At 35.2% G+C, this 17,193-nt stretch overlaps 1 non-coding gene across 1 annotated transcript; it reads right to left on the bottom strand.

The window, feature by feature from the left end:
- Positions 1-3,062: 3,062 nt before the first annotated feature.
- Positions 3,063-3,166, bottom strand: LOC114091758 (U6 spliceosomal RNA). Its single transcript, XR_003582542.1, has one exon. It is a non-coding gene; the product is annotated as a U6 spliceosomal RNA (small nuclear RNA).
- Between the last annotated feature and the right edge of the window lie 14,027 nt (positions 3,167-17,193).

Genomic DNA, 17,193 nt, shown 5'->3' with positions numbered 1-17,193 from the left:
ACATACATGGGTGGGTTGTTGAGGGAATGTAGGTTTTCATTTATTTTGGAAAAATGCCCAACAGTATGACAGCTGGGTTATATGCTAAGTGTATGTTTGACATCATATGAAATTGCCAAACTATTTTTCAGAATAGCTGTACCAGTTGACCTTCCCATGAGAAATTTAGAAGAAATTCAGTTTCTCTACATTCTTGCCAGTATTTGGTACTGTCACTTAAAAAACTTTAGCTACTTTAAAGGTATGTGGCAATATTACTTGTATTCTTTTTTTTTTAAAGAGAGAGAGAGAGACAGAGAGAGAAAATTTTAATATTTATTTTTTTAGTTTTCAGTGGACACAACATCTTTATTTTATTTTTATATGGTGCTGAGGATCGAACCCAGCGTCCCGCGCATGGCAGGCAAGCGCACTACTACTTGAGCCACATCCCACTTAAGCCCCAGTTGCTTATATTCTTAATTGGGATGTTTTTCTTCATATTGACTTGTAAGGGTTCTTTATACATCCTGAATATAGACCATTTATGAGATATATGCTTTTCAAACACTTCCCTCAGTTAGTGGATTCCTTCTTTTCTTAACATCTCTTAAAGAGCAAATATTTATAATTTTGATAAAACCCATTTCATCAATTTTAAAATTATCTTTTTCTTTTGTGATCTTTGTGGCATATCTAAGAATATTTGCTTAACCAAAGGTAAAACAATATTCTATTTTTACTTAGAGTCATAAGTTTGCTTTTATCTATAGCCTATGATCCATTTTGAGTTATATTTTAAAATTTATTTATTTATTTTAGTTAGGTATATATGACAGCAGAATGCATTTGGATTCATTGTACACAATTGTGGCACAACTTTTCATTTCTCTGATTGTACACGATGTAGCGTCACACCATATGTGCAGTTATACATGTACCCAGGGTAATGATGTCTACATCATTCTACCTTCTTTCCTGACCCCATGCCCCCACCTCATCTCTCCTTCCCCTTCGTCCAATCAAAGTTCCTCCATTTTTCCCATTACTTCCCCCATATGGATCAGCATCCACTTATCAGAAAGAACATTCGGCCTTTGGTTTTTTGGGATTGGCTTACTTCACTTAGCATGATAATCTCTAACTCCATCTATTTACCTGCAAATGTCATACTTTTATTCTCTTTTAATGCTGAGTAATATTCCATTGTGTATACATACCACAGTTTCTTTATCTATTCATCAATTGAAGGGCATCTTTGTTGGTTCCACAGTTTAGCTATTGTGAATTGAGCTGCTATAAACGTTGATGTGGCTATGCTACTATAGTATGCTAATTTTAAGTTCTTTGGGTATAGACTGAGGAGTGGGATAGCTGGGTCAATTGGTGATTCCATTCCAAGTTTTTTAAGGAATCTCCATATTGCTTTCCAGATTGGTTGCACCAATTTGCCATTCCACCAGCAATGTATGAGTGTGCCTTTTCCTCTACATCCTCGCCAAACTTACTGTTTTCTGTATTCTTAATAACTGCCATTCTGACTGGCATGAGAACAACTGAGAAAAATCTTAGAGTAGTTTTGATTTGCATTTCTGTAATTAATAGAGACGTTGAACATTTTTTCATATATCTGTTGATCAATTATATATCTTCTTCTGAGAAGTGTCTGTTCATCTCCTTAGACCATTTTTTGATTGGGTTGTTTATGTTTTTGGTGTTAAGTTCTTTGAGTTCTTTATATATCCTGGAGATTAGTGCTCTATCTGACATGCATGTGGCAAAAATTTGCTCCCAAAATGTGTGGTCTCTCTTCACCTCATTGATTGTTTCTTTTGCTGAGAAGAAGCATTTTAGTTTGAATCCATTCCATTTATTGATCCTGGGTTTTATTTCTTGTGCTTTAGGAATCTTGTTAAGGAAGTCAGAGCCTAATCTGACATGATGAAGATCTGGGCCTACTTTTTCTTCTATTAGGCACAGGGTCTCTGGTCTAATTCCTAGGTCCTTGATCCACTTTGAGTTGAGTTTTGTGCATGGTGAGAGATAGGGGTTTAATTTCATTTTGCTGCATATGGATTTCTGGTTTTCCCAGCACCATTTGTTGAAGAGGCTATCTTTTTTCCAATATATGTTTTTGGCTCCTTTATCTAGTATTGAAGCCAGAATTAAAAATAGGTATTCAGTGTAGATAGATAAATGGAGCCAAGTTGAGAAAAACAGACCAAACTGGTTTGGGTCCAAAAGGTTGAAGACTCCACTGTGGGAGATTGAAAAGTTAATGTCCCCAAAAGCCGGGCATATTGAGTAGACAGGGAACTGCTAATTAATTCACCCCGGGCCCCCCTTTCTGCCTGGATCACACCTCCCCAGCCCCTTCAGCCCACCTGTTTACCACCTTTTGGCTTTCCCATGGGAATCTCTTAGTCACATATATGGGATGAAGGGAAATGAACAAGATAAGGAGGAATAATGTAGAAGAATAAAGAAAACTTTAGATGTATAAAAGAGATGGGACTTCCTCATCCCACAAATTCCACCTTTTGGGTCCTCTTCTTCCTCTGGAAGGAGTCCGTTCAACTATCCTTTAAATAAAGCTTCTCACTTTCTACTCTACACTTGCCTTGGCGTGCTTCTCTGGTGTTATACTTCAGCATTTGGGGAAGTAGGACTCATCAATATAACTGGTAACTGTCAGTATCAGTATGAGATAACTGTATTTATGTGGGTTTGTCTCTGTGTCTTCTATTCTGTACCATTGGTGTACATGTCTATTTTTGTGCCATTACCATGCCATTTTTGTTACTATAGCTTGGTAGTATGGTTTAAGGTCTGGTATTGTGATACCTCCTGCTTCACTCTTATTGTTAAGGATTGCTTTGGCTATTCTGGGTCTCTTATTTTTCCAAATAAATTTCATGGTTGATTTTTCTATTTCTACAAGGAATGACGTCCGGGGTTTAATTGGAATCACACTGAATCTGTTTAGCACTTTGGGTAGTATGGCCATTTTGACAATATTAATTTTGCCCATCCAAGAGCATGGGAGATTTTTTCCATCTTCTAATATTTTCTTCCCTCATGGCAGAAATATGGAACGTTTCATGAATTTGTGTGTCATCCTTGCACAGGGGCTATGCTAATCTCTGTATCGTTCCAATTTTAGTATATGTGCTGAGGAAGTGAGCACCATTTGAAGTTATTTTTTTTTTTTACAGGTCCTGTAGAGTAAAGGTTGAGGGTGGTATATTTTCCATGTATCCACATCCAATTGTTCCAATGCCATGTGGAAAAAATATCTTTTCTGCATAGAGTCATCTTGGGAACTTTGTCAAAATTAACTGGTTTATATATGAGTAGGTTGATTTTTGGACTTCACACTCTTCCTTTGATCTGTATGTCTATTCTTATGCCAATACTACAGCATCTTCAGTACTCTAGTTTTGTAGTATGTCCTGATATCATATAACATTAAATTACAATTTTGTTTTGTTTTCCCAAACAGTATTCGCCTTTCTAGTTTCTCTGCATTTCTATACAAATCAGTTAAAATTTGGATTAGAATTATACTGAATCTGCAGATCAATTTGGGGAGATTTGCCAACAGTATCATGTTTTCCAAACTGTGAACATGACATATTTCTACATTTATTTAGATTTGCTTTAGTTTTTCTGAATATCATTTTGTAGTCTTTGCATGAGTCTTTCACAATCTTTGTGAGATAAATTCTTAAGTATTTCACATATTTAATGCTATTATAAATATTATTTTTAAATTTCAAGTTCCACATTTGTTATTACTTGTACATAGCTATTGACACATACATTTTGTGATATCACTAAACAAATATCACTAAGACAGTTTCTTTACTCTTCTTTTTGTGTGGTTTTGTTTCTTTTGCTTTTCAGGTTATTAGGTCAGGATCTCCAGCACAAGTTCAAGTAGGAGAGTTGACAGCACATGTCAATGTCTTTTTCCAGACCTATTATTGAATTCAGATTGCTATTTCTTTATGAAAGAATTTTACATTTATGTTCAAAACCAATACTTTTGGTTTTGGTTTCAGGGTAATACTTGCCTTAAAAGATGAGTTGAGAACTGTTCCCTCCTATATGTTCTGAATGACCTTAGATAGGATGGGTACTATTACCTCACTAGTGAAGCCCCCAGGGCTTGGCATTTTCTCTGTGGAAAGATTTTTAATTATAATTAATTTCTCGAATAGAGTTATGCCTATTCAGATTTTTCTGTTTCTTCTTATACTAGTTTTAGTAGTACAAGTTTTTCAAGGAATTTGTCTATATTATCTAAGTTCTTTATTGCTCAATGTTTTGTGAAATTCTCTCTTATTATCTTTTTAATGTATGTAGGGCTGTGGTGATATTCCTGGTTTTCTTTCTGATACTGCTGTATGTGTTCTCTCTTTCTTCTTTCAAGAACCTAGCAGGAGTTTCATAAATTTTATTATTATTTTTCAAATAGGCATTTTTTCCTAATTTGTTGTTATTTCATTGATTTTTCCATTTTGTTTTTTTGTCTTTAGTATATCTTTCCTTTTGTGTGTATGTGGTTTTCATTGTTCTTTTTATTAGATGGGAGGCAAAAACTTTATCTTGGATTTTTTTATGTTTTATAAATTTAAAGCTATGGGTTTCCCTCTAAGCACACAATCCATTCAATTACTCAGTCCTTCCAATTTCTATCTCTTAAGTAGATTTCAAGTGTGTTGTCATATCTCCAGCTCCATCATTACCATCCTAGAAAAATAAACAACAACAACAAAAAATTACTCATAGATCTCCCTCTTGTGGTGACTGAGGGATTTTGTGAATGCTTTATTTTGACACATGACCTGATGGTCATTGATGAAGGGAAAGGAAAATGATGGAAGAGGCTGATTAGTTTTTAACTATCTTGATCCAGAATTAACAATGGTTATTTTTCTCACTATGCCTTGGCCTAAACTAATCACCAGGTCCCAATCTAACTGCAAAGGAGTATGGTAAGTGTGAGAGAAGATGTATTTGTTGAGTCCCAGAACTCATTAATACAAAACAGCCTTTTATAGATGGAACAACAATATCTTAGTTGGTGAGTATCTAGGCTCTTGTTTCTTTTTTCAAATAATGTTGCAATATAATTCCTTATGCACATAGGTATCTGGGAGGCTACAGGATGGTCATATAGATATTCTCTGTTTAAATCTGGAGGACAAAACTAGCACCAGTGAGTGTCTATATCAGGAGAAGAGATTGCCGCTTAGTATAAGGAAGAAAATTGTAATAATGCAAAGTACTGAAGGCCTAGATGAAGAAGTGGGTTTTTTATGATGGAGTGTATTTCAGTGCGGGTGTGAGGATTTGATTCTCTCACAAAGAATAATATGCACAAATGGGAGAAAATTCAAAGATTTTATTATCTTTAGAACTTTATAAGATCAGTATATCTTGTTATGTCCTTGCAAAATGTGTTCTCTTAGCAACAAGAACAACTCAGAGTCAGGAGACATTAATTACTTTTGATAAGTTAATGAAAAACCTTGTATAATTCTGTTACCTTAGATATAACCCAAATAATACTGATTTTTCTCTTCTAAGCCCTTTAAGTTCTCCAGAGATTTTTTTTTCAACCCTCTGAGAAAGACAATATGTGATAAGATTTTTTTTTCTCTCCTTCATTCAGTTCCAAGTATTATAGCATGAAGTGTGGGATTGAGTTCTTTGCTTATGAATTAGAGGAATGAAATCCACAGACACAAAGTTGAGAGCAAAGTAGCAGGACTTATTAGAGTAATAGAAAGAAATAGAGCAAAGATCCTAAAGGCAAGGGGTCCCAAGAGTGGCTATTTTCTAGGAGTTTATATGGATCTAGGGTTAAAGGAGCAAACCCCTGACCCAATCCTGGGTAAGGCATTCAGTGTTTCCAAGCTTTTCAAGGGTTCTTTGGACCAAACAGGTTGCTGTGCCCCCTTTTTCTTTGCTTGGGTTCCAAGTATAAGACAGCAGATGTTTCACTATCAGTGTATTCTGCTTACACAGGAATCACCCTGACCTTGATGAGGCCTGACTTGTGTCTGTAGTTTCTCAGCCCTGCTGAATAGAAACCTGACCTTGAAGGAGTCCAACTTGCCTGCCCATTCATTTTAACCCTTTCTTCTGCCTCAGTATTTCTTATCATAAACAACAAAGCCTTTAAAAATAATTTGGGTTTACAATGCTTTAGATGCCATTAAGCAGAAGTAACATCATAGGCAAATGCTGGGGTAATCATTTCTTTGGAATTACTCCTTTATATATAGCCTCCAGAAATCAAGGATTGTGGTGGACTATGCAGTCATATTTGTACCAAAAGAATCCATTTGATTGAAACAGGAATGACCATCAAAATCAATGGGAACCTGTCTGTTGGTGTTGCTCAATGAAGTCAATTTGCTTTCTCAAGACTTTGCACTAAAGATGCAGAAATACAGTTAGATGGCAGAAGGAACTAGAAATGAGAGATCATATAAACCTGGATTTGAAAGTAATGTGAGACAAGGGAGCCATTTACAGACATCTGTCTAGGGCAATGTAACTAAAGAACTTGACTAAGGAAGTTGGTCTTTAGCAAGGACAGTGGAGCTTGATGTGGAAAGGAGCAGAAAGAGTGTCTGGAATCCCAGACAGAGACAGAGGAGCAGCTTCAGAGCTTGTTTATTTTATTTTTTGTTTCTTTTTTTTTTCCAACTCCAAGTCTCATGTGAAGGTGGAAATGAATTCCTTTTTATGGAGGTATGCACTATTCAATAAATTTGAAGTTCATGTTTGATTCCCTTTTTAAAGTTACCTTTTATTTTGAAATAATTTGAGATTTACATAAAAGTTGCCAACACAGTATAGAGAATTCCTCCATCTCCCTCATCCCATCCCTCCATTATCGATGTGCAAGTTTCCATGCAACTTTTGTCAAAACTAAGAAAGCAACATTGTATTAAGGAAATTCCACACTTTATCTGGATTCCACCAGTTTTTCTATTAATGTCCTTTTTCTGCTTCAGGATCCCAATCCAAGATCCACTACAGACAGTATAGTTACTTGCCACTTTTTCATCTCTTTTGATCTGTGACAGTCTCAAGCTTTTCTTATTTTCATGACCTTGACCGTATTTTGTAGATTATCTCCCACAGATTATCAGATTATTTTGTTGGATGTTCTCATGATTAGACTGAGACTGAGTTTGGGAGAAGACCACAGAAGTAAAGTGCATTCTTCAGGATTAACGCATCTGATATCTATATAACATCACTGGTGACATGAACCTTTATCACCTGGATTATGTTTTTTTCTGAATCTCAATGTTAATCTCTCAAAGAATCCCCTCAAAAGTCTGGAGGATCAGGATAAGAAACAAAAACTAGGATCCATTTCCAAATATGTCCAGAAAAATATGTTCTCCCAAAGCTGCCAGGATACATGCAAAACAAAGCTTGTTTTTTTAAACTTATCTCATATTTTAGCCTTTTTGATGTATCCCAGAATATTCTTAAAAAGAGAAAGGCTGCTCTTATTAACAGGATTGTACAAGATTCTTGCTGTGTGGTGGTGCGGAAGTCACAGAATGCCAAGCTCTGAACTGAGCACCACCTTGTAACAGGTTTCTCCACTATGAAGTTACTATTTTTTTCTTTTCCTATACTATTCTTTGGAAGTGAGTCACTAAGTATAGGCCACTGTATTAATCAGGATTGCCCAGAGAAGCAGACAGACAGACAGACAGACACACACACACACACACACCATTTATTATAAGTAATTGGCTCACATGTTTATGGAGGCTGGTAACTCTCAAGATCTACAGGGTAGTGAGCAAAAAGGAGATGCAGGGAACCATGGTGAAGGCTGGCAGCTCAAGACCCGGGTACAGAGGACATTTCAGTTTGAGTCCAAAGGTAGGAAAAAACCAAAGTCATAGTGCAAGCAGGAAGCGCTCTCTCCTACTCCACAATGAGCTTTCTCCTACTCAGGGAAGTGTGGGTTTGCTGTTCTATTAGGCCTCCTCTGATTGGATGAGGCCCACCACATTAGGGAAAACAAGCTGTTTTACTCAGCGTACAGATTCAAATGTTGATCTCATACAAAAACATCCTCACAGAAACATCCAAAATAACATTTGAATAAACATCTAGACATCCAGTAGCCCAGCTGGCACGTAAAATTAATCATCACACCCATCCCAAGGTCAAGCTGTACCTTCTGGAGGGGAGAATCCACAAATGTGATTTGGAATTCTTCCATTAGAAAGATTTGTTTCTTTACCCCAATAAGTAGCTCTTTATCCTTCACAACGGAACAAATATATTCTAAAATAGGACCAAAAGTGACGAAGAGGATGAATATTCCTTCAGTATGATTTTATTTTATTTTTTTGGTACCAGGGATTAAACATGGGGTTGCTTAACCACTAACTGACATCTCTGGCCCTTTTTATTTTTTATTCAGCGACAGGGTCTCGATGAGTTGCTTAGGGCCTTGCTAAATTGCTGATACTGGCTTTGAACTTGCAATCCTCTTGCCTTAGTCTCCTGAGCTGCTGCCGATTTTAATTTAAATTGAAGCAACATGCTTTTGTCATGTCTCTTGGGATGGACTGTGGGTAAGCCAGGCCTCCCACTGTGGTACTTAGGTTCCCCTCCAAAGCTTTGTAGGTTCACTGAGTGCCTACCAGGCGCCTGGATCATGCTTGTTCTTGAGAATATGATGTTCAGAAGATGTCTTTGCATTCAAAGAATTGATAAGCAAGGCCATAGTTAGGAAATGTGGGTTGAATCCCATTTCACTGCTTTCTCTGATCTTAGGCAGGTTTGTTAAAAATTCAGCCTCCTCATTTGTCCAACAGAATATAATAATAGTAAGAATAGAATGGCCCATCCACAGGTTTTTATAGTGACTAAATAAAATAATGCTTGTGAAATAGAAGGCAGTTTTCACATTGCTACATAAATCCTAGTTTTACTTTCAGTAACAACTTATTGATATAGGCAAGAATAGATGTTATTATCCCTAACATTTATAGCTCCAGAAATTAAAATCCAAAATGATTAAATTCCTTGTGTGACTCACACAGTCTGTTACAAGGTGGTGCTCAGTTCAGAGCTTGGCATTCTGTGACTTCCGCACCACCACACAGCAAGAATCTTATACACTCCTGTTTGTAAGAGCAGCCTTTCTCTTTTTAAGAATATTCTGGGATACATCAAAAAGGCTAAAATATGAGATTTAAAAAAAAAAAGCTTTGTTTTGCTTGTATCCTGGCAGCTTTGGGAGAACATATTTTTCTGGACATATTTGGAAATGGATCCTAGTTTTTGTTTCTTATCCTGATCCTCCAGGCTTTTATGGAGGACTCTTTGAGAGATTAACATTGAGATTCAGAAAGACATATGTCATTTTGTTTTTCAAATCCTTAGGGTGTTGAGAGTTTTTGGTCTTATTTTCCAGCCTGCCCTTTCATTGTAGCTATTATTTTTGGATGTATAATATTCATAATTCATTTCGTTGAAGAAGGGGTTTCATTTAATGTCAATAAATATGCATGACTATTGGAAGGAAAAGAGAAAACATCCAAGCTGTGAGTGCTGGCAAGGATTATAGGGCTCGGTTTAGTAAAATAGCATGCAGGAATTATGTCATTGACCTCCTCTACAAAAACCCCATGATTGAGAAGAAAATGGGGATCGTCTTCTGCTGAAATTCATTAAGGAAACATTTTCAAAAGCATATTGGAAACAGATGATAAAATTAAAAGGACACAGTTTATTTTATTTGGAAAATCATATTCCCGTATGGGAGATCTAGGTAAACAAACTTCAGAATTTGGACTTTGTTCAAGATTCCCTGACTCTTTGGGTGGCTTAAAAATGATTTAAATTCACCCTTCTTGTGAATTAGAATAATGATAGTTCATGACCATGTACTTGGCACTCAGGTATAATTATATTAATGGCTGTGTTTATTGCATGATTGCTATGTGTCAAACATATCCTTAGCACTTTTCAAAGTGTGACTGCATACTCTGATGAATGTGCTCCATTATTCTGTCTGTTTCATAGATGAGGGAATTGTGGTAGGAATTCTCAGTATATAATGATAATCTGTTTAATCTTTGGTCTTTTCCTCTGAACCAGAATTTGTGACAGTAGGGATTGAATCCTCACAGTAACAGTTTCCCAATCTTAGCATAGACTCTGGATCATAGCAGGAAAATCCATAAACCTGATCTAAACTGTGCTCATGATATCTAAGATGAAAATGTGGAAAAAGATGAGACTATTTCAAAAGTGTAGACAAAATCAAATAATGTAAAGGTGAGAGAGAAGACATGGCATATAAATAATTAGTATATAATTAAAGATTTTAACTAAAAGCAACATTATAAGCAATTACTATAAGAATTATTTAAGATGTTGATGGGTTAAAAAATGTGTATCCATTAATCCAAGTTCTGTTAGGGTTGAAGCTTCAAACAGTGAATGAAGGAAAAAACGTGGTAAACAGAAGATGATATAAACTGCATCAAGATATTTTGGGCATGCATCCTATTGGAAACACAGCCTGCTCCTATGGCACATACTACTAATCAATAACAGAACTTCCTGGAGAGCATGGATCTGACCTGGAAATCCTCCTCAATTCAATGCTGCTGGTGCTCACAAACAACAATTAGAGTAAGCACAAGTTGAAAACTGTCACTCCTGGCTTATTGTAATGGACTCTTCAAGCCTAAATGTAGTAGAGAGAGATCATTGCATGAGGGGGGTGATAGTCTTAAAAATATACTTTATTGGAAATGTATTTTGAAATACACTTTTGTGGTAACTTTTTATTTTTATATAATTTTAATCTTACAGAAAAGTTGTGAATATTGCACAAAGAATATCTTTATGTACTTTGCTGAGATTCACCAGTGGTATACATTTGTCTCCATTTGCTTTTTTGTTTTGTCTATCCTTTATAACAATCTGTGTGCTTGCCTTTCTACTACATACATATGTAGTCGTTTTTCTGAAATATTTACTTTTTCCATCATGCTTTTTTACTTAAGGCCTTATTGTTATTAAAATTTAAAAATGTATCTAGGGTAAAATTGAAAAATTGGGGATTTGAAATTTAGTCATGTTCTGTGCATAAATTATTTATTGATTTATGTTGCTGTTGAGTAGTAATATGCTATACAGACATTATAGTTTGTTTATTAGCTCTTTGATAAACATTGAAATTGCCATTTCAATTTTTGACAACAATGAATAGAGTTGCTATAAACACTCATATACAGCTTTTTAATTTTTTATTTGTTCTTTTTAGATATACATGACAATAGAGTGTATTTTGACATGTTATACATACGTGGAATATAACTTATTATAACTTATTCTAATAGAATCCCATTCTTGTGTTTGTACATGATGTGGAGTGTTACTGGTCGTGTATTCATATATGAACAAAGAAAAGTTCTGTCTGATTAATTTTACTGTCTTCCCTATTCCCATCCTCCCTCCCTTCCCTTCATTTCCTTTTGTCTAATCCAATGAACTTTTATTCTCCCCCTCCCCTCCCCTTATCGTATGTTAGTATCCACATATCAGAGTGAACACTTGGCCTTTGCTTTATTTGGGACTGGCTTATTTCATTTAGCATGATAGTCTCCAGTTCTGTCCATTTACTGGCAAATGCCATAATTACATTCTTCTTTATGGCAAATAATATTCCATTGTGTGTGTGTGTGTGTGTGTGTGTATCTCACATTTTCTTTATCCATTTATCTGTTAAAGGGAACATAGGTTGGTTTCATAGCTTGGCTATGGGGAATTGAGCTGCTGTAAACATTGATGTGGCTGTGTCACTGTAGTATGCTGATTTTAATTTCTTTGAGTATAAACTGAGGAGTAGGTTTGCCGGGTCAAGTGGTGGTTTCATTCCAAATTTTCTGAGGAATCACCGTATCACATACAACTTTTTATATGACCGTAACTGTGTTTCTCCAGTATAAATAACTAGGGTGGGGTTATGGGATCATATGTTAGCATATACTTAAATTTATAAAAAACTACTGAACTATCTCCCAAAGCAGATTTACCCTTTTACATAATCACTGGCATTATGAGAGTTCCAGTTGTTCTGCATCATTGCCAGCATTTGATATTGTCAGCTTTCAAAATAATTTCAGCCCTTCTAATAAGTGTATAGTAGTACACATTGTGGTTTTAATTTGTGTTTTCCAAACAGTGAGTGATGTTAAGCAATTTTTTTTCATGTTTGTCATCTATATATTATCTTTAATAAAAATGTTAATTCAAATCCTTTACTTATATATAAATTGTATTGTTCATTTTCTTATTGATTATTAAGAGACTTTTTCAATATTTAAGCCCTTTTGGATATGTGATTTGCAAATATATTAGCTTAAGCTATTAATTTTGATGAAGTCCAATTTATCAATTTTTTTTCTTTTATGGATTGTGCTTTTGGTGTTATATTTAAGAATGCTTTGCCAAATGCAAACTGTGAAGGTTTTGTCTTGTTTTCTTCTAAAAGTTTTATGATTCTAACTGTGAACCCATGAACCATTTTCAGTCAATTTTTGTATAACATGTAATTAGGTTAATATGCTTTTTATCTGAACATCAAATTATTTCAAAACTCCTAGCTGAGAAAACTGCCCTTGCTCCATTGAATTACTATATCTTTTGTTAAAAATAATTAGTCACATTTGTGTGGATCTGTTTTTGGATTTTTAAATTACTTTACATTGATTTATGTATCTAAACATTACAGTTTTGTTTAAATGTGTATTGTGAATCATCCAAGTTTATTTTTCTTTTTAAATAATTGTTCTGGCTATTCTATCTCCTTTATATTCCCATAAATTTTTAGATTCATTTTATCTTTATCAACAAAAATTCTGCTGTGATTTAATTGGAATCTCATTAAGTCTGTAAACAAGCTTAAGGAGAAATGACATGTTAATTATACTGAGTCTTTCAACCCATAAATGTGGTTTGTCTTTCTAGGTCTCTAGGTCTTCTTTGATTTATTCATAAGCATGTCTACTCCTATCATTTCTCTTCTGTCTGGAAAACTTTGGTAATTTTTAAGAGCAGTTCTGATGCTGGTGTTTTCTCCCAGTTTTTCTTCATCTGAGAATGTCTTTATTTTGCCTACCTTCCTGAAGAATATTTTGAGTGGATATAGAATTCTGAGTTGAAAGCTATTTTCTTCCAGCAGTTTAAAAGTGTTTCACTACCTTTCTACTCATGTTTTCTGATGAGAAACATGAAATCTTGAGAACCATCATTCCCTTTTGTATCATGTATCATTTTTTTCTCTGTTTTCAGGATATTTCTTGTTGTCTTTGGCCTTCAATCATTTATGGTATTATCTGGGTGTAGATTTCTTTGAATTTATTCTCTTTTGGGCGTTACTAAGCCTTTTGAAAATGCAAGTGTGTGTCTTTTGTCAACTTAGGGAATTTTTACCCATTTATTTCTTCAAGTTTCTTTCCGTATAATTCTCCTTTCTCCCCTTGGAACCCCAGTGACACAAAAGTGAGACCTATAATATTGACCTGTAGGTCTTTTAGCCTCAAGTTTTAAAAAAAATCTTTTAAAATCTTTATTGTTCTGATGGGATAAATTTATTGATCTATCTTCATTTAGTGAGTCATTTTGGATGTTATGTTATGAGACTCCAGGTCTTGACAAATCCTATGGAAAATTTTTTTTGTTTGTTGATTCGGCAGGAGATTGACAAGTTAAGGTTTAGGTTATAAGTTGCTACTCCGCCTTCTGTTGATTATGGTTACAATGTCCTGTGTGTGACATTCAGTGACTAGTCTGGGACTTGGACTATGGTCCATCCTATAGATCAATTCTCAATGCCTTCTGTGTGTGATTTTCTCTGCCATACTCTCCTGACATGATGTACCTGCTTCTTCTTGGGCCCAAAACAATGGAGCCAGAAGACCATGGACTGAATCTGTGAAATCATAGATCAAAATAAATCTTTCCTCCTCTAATTTTCTTGTCAGGTATTTGAGTCATAGTGATGAAAAGGTGAGTAACACAGGGTATGCTTTCTCCATCTTAATTGGAACCCAGAGAATGCTCTTTTGCTCTTAAACACTTTAGTGTATATTTTTTAAGATGAAGAACTTTGTCTTACATAACCACACTAGTAATGATCAAAACCAAGAAACTTGACATTTTTAGAATACTATATGACTTGCAGTCCATTTGACCAATTGTTTCAGTAAGTCTCTTTGTAGTTATTCTTTTCCCTGCTCAAGATCCAATCAAGGGTATATACTGTGTGCAGTTGTCATGTCTGTTTAGTCTTTTTTCATATGGTGCAGTTCCTTAGCTTTACCTCTCTCTTTCATGACCTTGACATTTAAAAAGTATAGTATTTTTTAAAAGTATATTATTTTCTAGAAAATAGTAATTTTTTTAGAATATTCTTCTATTTGTGTCTAGTGTTTCCTAATGATTAGATTCAGGTTATGTATTTTTGGTAGGAATATCACATATGAAATGTTGTGGTCTTCTCAGGATTGTACAACACGGGGTACATGGTATCTGTCTATTACTAGGGATATTATCTTTGATCATTTTGCTGAAATGTTGCTTAACAGTTTTCTCTATTATTAAGTACTATTTTTCTGGTTTCTTAATGGCTGAAGTTTGACTATTATGAGGAAAACCCTAGGCTATTGCTGTCCAATAGAATGCTTTGTTGGAATGTTCAGTTCTGCACTGTTCTTTAAGGTAGCCATTGGCACGTGTGGCTCTCAAACACTTGAAATGAGGCTACTGTGACTGAGGAAATTCAAGGGGTACAATTTGAATTGAAAAATTTTATAGAACACTCTGTTCCAACATTTCCTGAAGATTGAAAGGACAATGGATTCGTTTTTACCTTGGTTGCTCAAAATGCTCTGAGAAAAAAGAACTCCATGGTCAAGCCAGTTAGGGATGAATTCATAGGGCATACCTTGGGATGCACAGTACCATATGCTGCTATCATGGGATCTATACATCTTTGGTTTTTAATTTTGTCTAGTGTAAGGTATAGGTGAAATTATCACCCAATTGCTCTTAGTTTGTGTAAATGACTTACTAATCAGCACACACAACTTGTGGCAGTACTGGGATTTATACTTATATTAGTGAGCTGACCTTCAAAGTTGAGGTATTTGTGATACAGCAGAAATAGTAATGGAGAAGCCAGGAGTGGGGGGCGCATGCCTGTAGTCCCAGTGGCTCACTAGGCTGAGGCAGGAGGATTGCAGTTTCAAAGCTAAGCAACTCAGTGAGATCCTGTCTCTAAATCAAATACAAAATGGGGCTGGGGATTTGGTTCAGTGCTTGAGTTCAATCTCCTGTACTGCCACACCGGCTGCCCCCCCAAAAGAAATAGTAATGGAGAAAAGAGTGCTGAAGTTCAGGTTGTCTCATGAGGCTTTGTCTAAGGTTGATAAATGCAAGAGTTCTTTGCAAACACGTTACTTAGACTGAGGATTCCCTTTTACCAATGCAATACCAGGAAGTGTTTAACATTCACAGAATGTGATTATTTCAGTCTTTCTAAAGGAATTAATATTAATGGTTCTTTTCAACTTATAGCATAGCTATCTGAAGGTGTGTCCCACCCCCACCCCTTCTTTCTCTTTTTTTCCTATTTGAATGGAAGAATTCCAAGCACAGAGTACTGTCTTATATCTTTACTCAAATTCTTTCAGAGAAAGTATTTTCATACAAAAGGAAACTAAAAATCACACACACATTTAATTACTAAAGGGAATACAGGATGGTTAGAAAGTATAAAAGAAGATGGGGAGAGAAAGAAGAATAATTTGTAGAGACAAAGATGTCTTAAGCCAGAGACTATAGCCCACAGTTGGTTGATGTGAATTAAAAGGAGAGTAAGCTAGGTTCTTTCTCACTTACAGCTTTAGACCTCTGGGAAGCTCTTTGATGAGCCAGGGTTAGAGAAATTTCACTCCCATAACCATAACTATCATTTGACTGGCTTGCCCCAGTCACTGAGAGCTGTGTTGGAAGAATTCTCAAGGAAAGGAACTTCATCTGGTTGATGAGTTCAGAATCCAGATAAGATCTTGAAAGTGGTCATTCATTGTTGTCTGAAGCTATAATTCTTGAAAGTAATTGAGTTTAAAAGAAGAAATTTAGGGGAAAATGATTTCATCCTCCATAAAAGCAGACTGTATTTTTTTAAAGGTACCCAGTGGAAGTTGTGACCCAGAAATGCCCTGGTGAGACTGTTTCCATGTGTTATTTGGCATATGTTCAGGAAAACCACAAGAGGAAAATTGGCTTTGAAATGCTTATATATTAAGATATCTGCTGTGATACTTTATAAAGATTCATTTCTTGCCAAATATAACATTCAGTTACCAAGTGGAAGTGTAAAAGTTCACATTTTCATGAAAACCTTAGCAATGAGTTTAACAGGGTCATTTGTTTCATTTTTTTCCACTCCTCTGTGCCTACTTAGTTTACCACTAGAGGGCATTGTTGGCAGTGCTATCAGGAGAAAGAGAACTAGAGCACTTTGCCAAACAAATTTTTTGAGATCTTTTTCAATTTTTATTTCAGCCAGTAAATAAAAGTGTAAATTTAAAGGCTACTTTATTTAAAGCTTTTCTCTTATATTTTTATGCACCTTAAATACCTAACTTCTAGACTTTTCTTAGTGCATTAATATAAGGCAAAAATCATTGTAAAACATGGTTCCAGTTTTCTCAGTAGATGCTAAACTAGAATCTGTCAATTTTTCCCCTTGTAATATTATACACTTTTGCACATCCTGTTTTGGAAAGTTATTGAGTACCTGGAGACTCATTATTTTGTGTTTCCCTAACAGTGAAACAATTTTATTTTCCAAATCATGTCTTTCCTGATATTTGTCAGAGGATTTCAGTGTGGCAAGGGACCTTTAGGTTATTCAGTTCAGCTATTTATAAAGATTTTTTTTTTTTTTTTGCACACTGATGAAGAACTGTCTAAACCTAAGATAAGATAAGCTCTTTGCATTTTGGGACAACTACATTATTTATTGGAAAGTTCATGTGAAGGTAAGTTTGCCTCTTTGGTATTTATTGTATTAGACAAAATCTTTCAGTTGCAAACAATGGAAACCAAATCATGTTTATTCATGTGAAA

Source organism: Marmota flaviventris, chromosome 3, assembly GCF_047511675.1.
Source record: "Marmota flaviventris isolate mMarFla1 chromosome 3, mMarFla1.hap1, whole genome shotgun sequence".
In the NCBI taxonomy this organism is placed as follows: Eukaryota; Metazoa; Chordata; class Mammalia; order Rodentia; family Sciuridae; genus Marmota; species Marmota flaviventris.
The sequence above is the reverse complement of the archived record's forward strand: the minus strand, read 5'-3'. Positions and strand labels throughout refer to the sequence as shown.